Genomic DNA, 6,930 nt, shown 5'->3' on the forward strand with positions numbered 1-6,930 from the left:
GGAATCATCGGAACGTACTCAAACGGACAACCAGAACACGCCGTCTGGTACTCAGCCAACGCAAGCTATGACTACGGGGGCGGGATACACGCCTTACCCTCCACCCGTATCCGGTGAACCTTTCCAAAGGTATAAACCGATACTCCCGGATGGAATTACACAGCCAAGGGCAAACTCGCCGGTCACAACCACGCGGCTAGATTTTTCTGCAGTGGATCCAAGAGTTATCTTTGCAGGCACTAGCGGCGAAACTATAGGCTCGCATGTAGTATGCTGCGGCCAGGTGCCTATTTACAGCACCACGGTTTCAATCCCTCTGCTGTAGTGACCCGAACTTTTCCATGTTTATATATATTAATTGAGATTGATATTTACATGATTAAATGTTTCCAACATGTTAAGCAATCAAACTTGTTAAGACTTGATTAATTGAAATAGGTTTCATATAGACAATTGACCACCCAAGTTGACCGGTGATTCACGAACGTTAAAACTTGTAAAAACTATATGATGACATATATATGGTTATATATATAGTTAACATGATATTATGATAAGTAAACATATCATTAAGTATATTAACAATGAACTACATATGTAAAAACAAGACTACTAACTTAATGATTTTGAAACGAGACATATATGTAACGATTATCGTTGTAACTACATTTAATGTATATATATCATATTAAGAGATATTCGTACATCATAATATCATGATAATATAATAATTTAAAATCTCTTTTGATATTATAAACATTGGGTTAACAACATTTAACAAGATCGTTAACCTAAAGGTTTCAAAACAACATTTACATGTAACGACTAACGATGACTTAACGACTCAGTTAAAATGTATATACATGTAGTGTTTTAATATGTATTCATACACTTTTGAAAGACTTCAAGACACTTATCAAAATACTTCTACTTAACAAAAATGCTTACAATTACATCCTCGTTCAGTTTCATCAACAATTCTACTCGTATGCACCCGTATTCGTACTCGTACAATACACAACTTTTAGATGTATGTACTATTGGTATATACACTCCAATGATCAGCTCTTAGCAGCCCATGTGAGTCACCTAACACATGTGGGAACCATCATTTGGCAACTAGCATGAAATATCTCATAAAATTACAAAAATATGAGTAATCATTCATGACTTATTTACATGAAAACAAAATTACATATCCTTTATATCTAATCCATACACCAACGACCAAAAACACCTACAAACACTTTCATTCTTCAATTTTCTTCATCTAATTGATCTCTCTCAAGTTCTATCTTCAAGTTCTAAGTGTTCTTCATATATTTTACAAGTTCTAGTTACATAAAATCAAGAATACTTTCAAGTTTGCTAGCTCACTTCCAATCTTGTAAGGTGATCATCCAACCTCAAGAAATCTTTGTTTCTTACAGTAGGTTATCATTCTAATACAAGGTAATAATCATATTCAAACTTTGGTTCAATTTCTATAACTATAACAATCTTATTTCAAGTAATGATCTTACTTGAACTTGTTTTCGTGTCATGATTCTGCTTCAAGAACTTCGAGCCATCCAAGGATCCGTTGAAGCTAGATCCATTTTTCTCTTTTCCAGTAGGTTTATCCAAGGAACTTAAGGTAGTAATGATGTTCATAACATCATTCGATTCATACATATAAAGCTATCTTATTCGAAGGTTTAAACTTGTAATCACTAGAACATAGTTTAGTTACTTCTAAACTTGTTCGCAAACAAAAGTTAATCCTTCTAACTTGACTTTTAAAATCAACTAAACACATGTTCTATATCTATATGATATGCTAACTTAATGATTTAAAACCTGGAAACACGAAAAACACCGTAAAACCGGATTTACGCCGTCGTAGTAACACCGCGGGCTGTTTTGGGTTAGTTAATTAAAAACTATGATAAACTTTGATTTAAAAGTTGTTATTCTGAGAAAATGATTTTTATTATGAACATGAAACTATATCCAAAAATTATGGTTAAACTCAAAGTGGAAGTATGTTTTCTAAAATGGTCATCTAGACGTCGTTCTTTCGACTGAAATGACTACCTTTACAAAAACGACTTGTAACTTATTTTTCCGACTATAAACCTATACTTTTTCTGTTTAGATTCATAAAATAGAGTTCAATATGAAACCATAGCAATTTGATTCACTCAAAACGGATTTAAAATGAAGAAGTTATGGGTAAAACAAGATTGGATAATTTTTCTCATTTTAGCTACGTGAAAATTGGTAACAAATCTATTCCAACCATAACTTAATCAACTTGTATTGTATATTATATAATCTTGAGATACCATAGACACGTATACAATGTTTCGACCTATCATGTCGACACATCTATATATATTTCGGAACAACCATAGACACTCTATATGTGAATGTTGGAGTTAGCTATACAGGGTTGAGGTTGATTCCAAAATATATATAGTTTGAGTTGTGATCAATACTGAGATACGTATACACTGGGTCGTGGATTGATTCAAGATAATATTTATCGATTTATTTCTGTACATCTAACTGTGGACAACTAGTTGTAGGTTACTAACGAGGACAGCTGAATTAATAAACTTAAAACATCAAAACATATTAAAAGTGTTGTAAATATATTTTGAACATACTTTGATATATATGTATATATTGTTATAGGTTCGTGAATCAACCAGTGGCCAAGTCTTACTTCCCGACGAAGTAAAAATCTGTGAAAGTGAGTTATAGTCCCACTTTTAAAATCTAATATTTTTGGGATGAGAATACATGCAGGTTTTATAAATGATTTACAAAATAGACACAAGTACGTGAAACTACATTCTATGGTTGAATTATCGAAATCGAATATGCCCCTTTTTATTAAGTCTGGTAATCTAAGAATTAGGGAACAGACACCCTAATTGACGCGAATTCTAAAGATAGATCTATTGGGCCTAACAAACCCCATCCAAAGTACCGGATGCTTTAGTACTTCGAAATTTATATCATATCCGAAGGGTGTCCCGGAATGATGGGGATATTCTAATATATGCATCTTGTTAATGTTGGTTACCAGGTGTTCACCATATGAATGATTTTTATCTCTATGTATGGGATGTGTATTGAAATATGAAATCTTGTGGTCTATTGTTACGATTTGATATATATAGGTTAAACCTATAACTCACCAACATTTTTGTTGACGTTTAAAGCATGTTTATTCTCAGGTGAATATTAAGAGCTTCCGCTGTTGCATACTAAAATAAGGACAAGATTTGGAGTCCATGTTTATACGATATTGTGTAAAAACTGCATTCAAGAAACTGATTTCGATGTAACATATTTGTATTGTAAACCATTATGTAATGGTCGTGTGTAAACAGGATATTTTAGATTATCATTATTTGATAATCTACGTAAAACTTTTTAAACCTTTATTTATGAAATAAAGGTTATGGTTTGTTTTAAAAATGAATGGAGTATTTGAAAAACGTCTCATATAGAGGTCAAAACCTCGCAACGAAATCAATTAATATGGAACGTTTTTAATCAATAAGAACGGGACATTTCAGTTGGTATTCGAGCGTTGGTCTTAGAGAACCAGAAAATTTGCATTAGTGTGTCTTATCGAGTTTGTTAGGATGCATTAGTGAGTCTGGACTTCGACCGTGTTTTCTTTAAAAATGATTGCTTAACATTTTTGTTGGAAACTATATATTTTTAACATATGAATATTATGTGATATATTAATCTCTTAACGTGTTTGATATTATGTGATAGATGTCTACCTCTAGAACAAGTCCCATTGACTCACCTAATAATAATGAAGAGTTAAATGTAAATTGGAATGATTCGTGGACTGATTCACAAGTTCCCGAAGAGGAACCGGAAGAGGAGTCAGAACCGGAAGAAGAATCGGAACCGGAAGAAGAATCGGAACCGGAAGAAGAAATGGAACCGGTGGGGGAAATAATAAAACGGTTAAGTAAAAGAGAATCCTCAACCAACCGACCAAGGTTAATTATGGTCAATGGTGTTTCCGCCAAGGAAGCAAAATATTGGGAGGATTACCAATTCTCCGATGAATCGGATTCCGACGAGAATTCCGATGATGTTATAGAAATTACCCCAACTGAATTTAAAAAGGCAAAAGAAAATAATAAGGGAAAGGGCATAAAAATAGAGAAATCTAATTCCAACCCCGATGAACTTTATATGTATCGTCAACCCCCGAAGTCCTTAAGTTGTAACAATGACCCGGGAACCTCTAAACCACCAGGTTTTTCTAAACCAATGTGGAAAATAACGGCTCGTATTAGGGGAACATCATATATCCCTAGAAACTTGGGAAAACGAACCAAAACCAAAGAAGAAGAAACAAGCGAGTCGGAATAAGATAGTTGTATTCGTGTGGTGTAATATATGTAATATAGTGTGCTTATGCTTTATGATATATGTAAAAATTGCTTGTATTAATAAGTATTTTTTTTTATGAATCTAACTCTTGTCTATTTTACAGTATAAAAACACAAAATGGATAGACAACCCAATATTTTAAGAGACCTACCCGGAGACATGATTGATGAAATCTTGTCTAGAGTCGGTCAGAATTCTTCGGCACAACTATTTAAGGCGAGATCAGTTTGTAAGACATTCGAAGAACGTTCCAAGAATGTCTTGATTTATAAGAGACTTTCGTTTGAAAGATGGGGGATATCACATTGGGAAACCCATAAGTTACGATGTGTTTACTTTGACGCATATATTGCGGGGAACCCAAATGCTATTTTACGCAACGGGTTAAGAAATTATTTTGACTCAATATATCCGAATATTGGACTTCGTGATTTAGAAAAAGCGGCTAACATGCAACATAAAGAAGCATGTTATGCTTACGGATTAGTAATGTTTGCTTCTCACCAAAGTGAGAACAAGAACATCGGGCTACAACTATTAAACAAAACGTTCCCACAAGTGACGGAGTCTGTAATTTGTAGCGACCCGACCAAAACCGTCATTGACGGCGCCGACTACTTAGGTCCCGTTACGTGGTCGTAGTCCCTATATGAGACTCGTTTGACCAAAATTATGTCGCATTCATTTGAAAAGTACAAGACTTACAAAGTTTGGTTTACGAAACCGTTCGACAACAAGTCTAAGTTTACAAAAGTCATAAAGTATAAATGAAATAGCTTGCGACATAATGTAAGTTGAAAAACACCGTTGCTATAAATAGCGTAAGTATGTAAACAAAAGTTTGAATCCAAAAGTGCTATCCCTAGCGTATGTATGTAAGTATGCTTGACCCCAAGCAAGAAATCAGAGTGTATGCATGTATGCTCGACTCCAAGCAAGTATGAGTGTACGCGGAAGCATGTATCAAATAGCCAAGTATGAACCTGAGAAACATATAGAAAACTGTCAACGAAAAACGTTGGTGAGATCATAAATGTATTTGTAAACGTTGTTTTTGAACCACAAGATTTAGTATTCCCATAGTTGATTATCAAAATCGTTTGCATTCCAAAAGTATTGTTCGCGAGCACCCAATTATCAAGACTTAACGTTTCCTTCCATTGAACCCCATCACTATAGTGTTAGAACATACACTGTTTCTCAAAAATATATTTCACCCGTAGACGGTAGCGAACCGTCCGTAGTGAGGGTTTGTCAAACCCGTATGGCCACACAATATAAGTTCTCGCTTACACCCTGCAAGTGTAACTAATGATAATCGAATTGAGGATTTTTGTTCTAACTCGCTGTGGAATGTTTGTTTTCCTTGTACTTGTGTTCAAAGTATAAAAGTAAGTAGCACCAAATGTAACAAAGTATATGTTTCTCAGCCCACAATTTAAAGTATAAAAAGTTGTTGAAAAGGTGGGACTATGATCTCACCTCGAGTGCACGAGTATAAAAGTACTTCACAAAGTAACGTATGCATGATAGTTGCTTAGCCTTGACCTAAACAAATAAGTTGTATCAATTAACCGGTTACGACACAAGGTCGGGTGAAATGTGTTCAATTAGTCCTATGGCTCGTTACGACTCGATTAAGTATAGCATGTGAATCACGTTGTCAAGTTTCATACAAGAAACAAGTATAAAAGCATGTTAGAATGATTGTATAAAAGTTTGGTTAAGTTTGACTAAAAGTCAAACTTGGTCAAAGTCAACGAAAAAGTCAACACGTTCGGGTTCGGTCCCGAACTATTTTTCTGAGGTTTTCATTCATATATAAGCATATTAGAACAAGTTTCATGTGAATCGGAGGTCGATAGCTAGTCAAACATTTCACGTGACATGGGACGAGGAGGTCAGAATCTGACCAGGCACATCGGCGCGCCGCGCGGGGATGGGGCGCGCCGCGCCACCCTCTGGCCAGAGAATTCTGGTCAGTTTTCAAAGTGTGCACGAACCAAAACACAAACAATCACATTTTATGATCCGCAAACAATTAGAACATGTATTTTATATCATCGGAAAGCTATTTCGACAAGGAATACAACTAACCACATATCATCAATCAAAAACATCATTTACAATAACCGAAAACTCGTCAATTGATCAAGAAAGGTTTATTTTCAAGTTTCAAGTTCGTAAAACGTATTTTATGATTCGGGAATCCAATTTACACATACGATATGCCGTTTTGAAGGTAATAACGCATACATTGCAACTAGACGCATATTCCAAGTTTCAATAAACATTTACTACGTCAAAATCACTAGTCACGTTATCGTTTCAAAATCAATTTCGACACAATGAGACTTATGATTCACTAATCAAACGCTAGCATACACCACACCATTTCGAAGCTATTTACGCATACAATTTAACTAGTTAACTAGCATACATTCAAACAAGTGTCTCAACTAGCATTCAACCGCATCAAGTTCCTACCAAAACGATAATCGATTCACCAAAAAC

Source organism: Rutidosis leptorrhynchoides, chromosome 2, assembly GCF_046630445.1.
Source record: "Rutidosis leptorrhynchoides isolate AG116_Rl617_1_P2 chromosome 2, CSIRO_AGI_Rlap_v1, whole genome shotgun sequence".
Taxonomy (NCBI): Eukaryota; Viridiplantae; Streptophyta; class Magnoliopsida; order Asterales; family Asteraceae; genus Rutidosis; species Rutidosis leptorrhynchoides.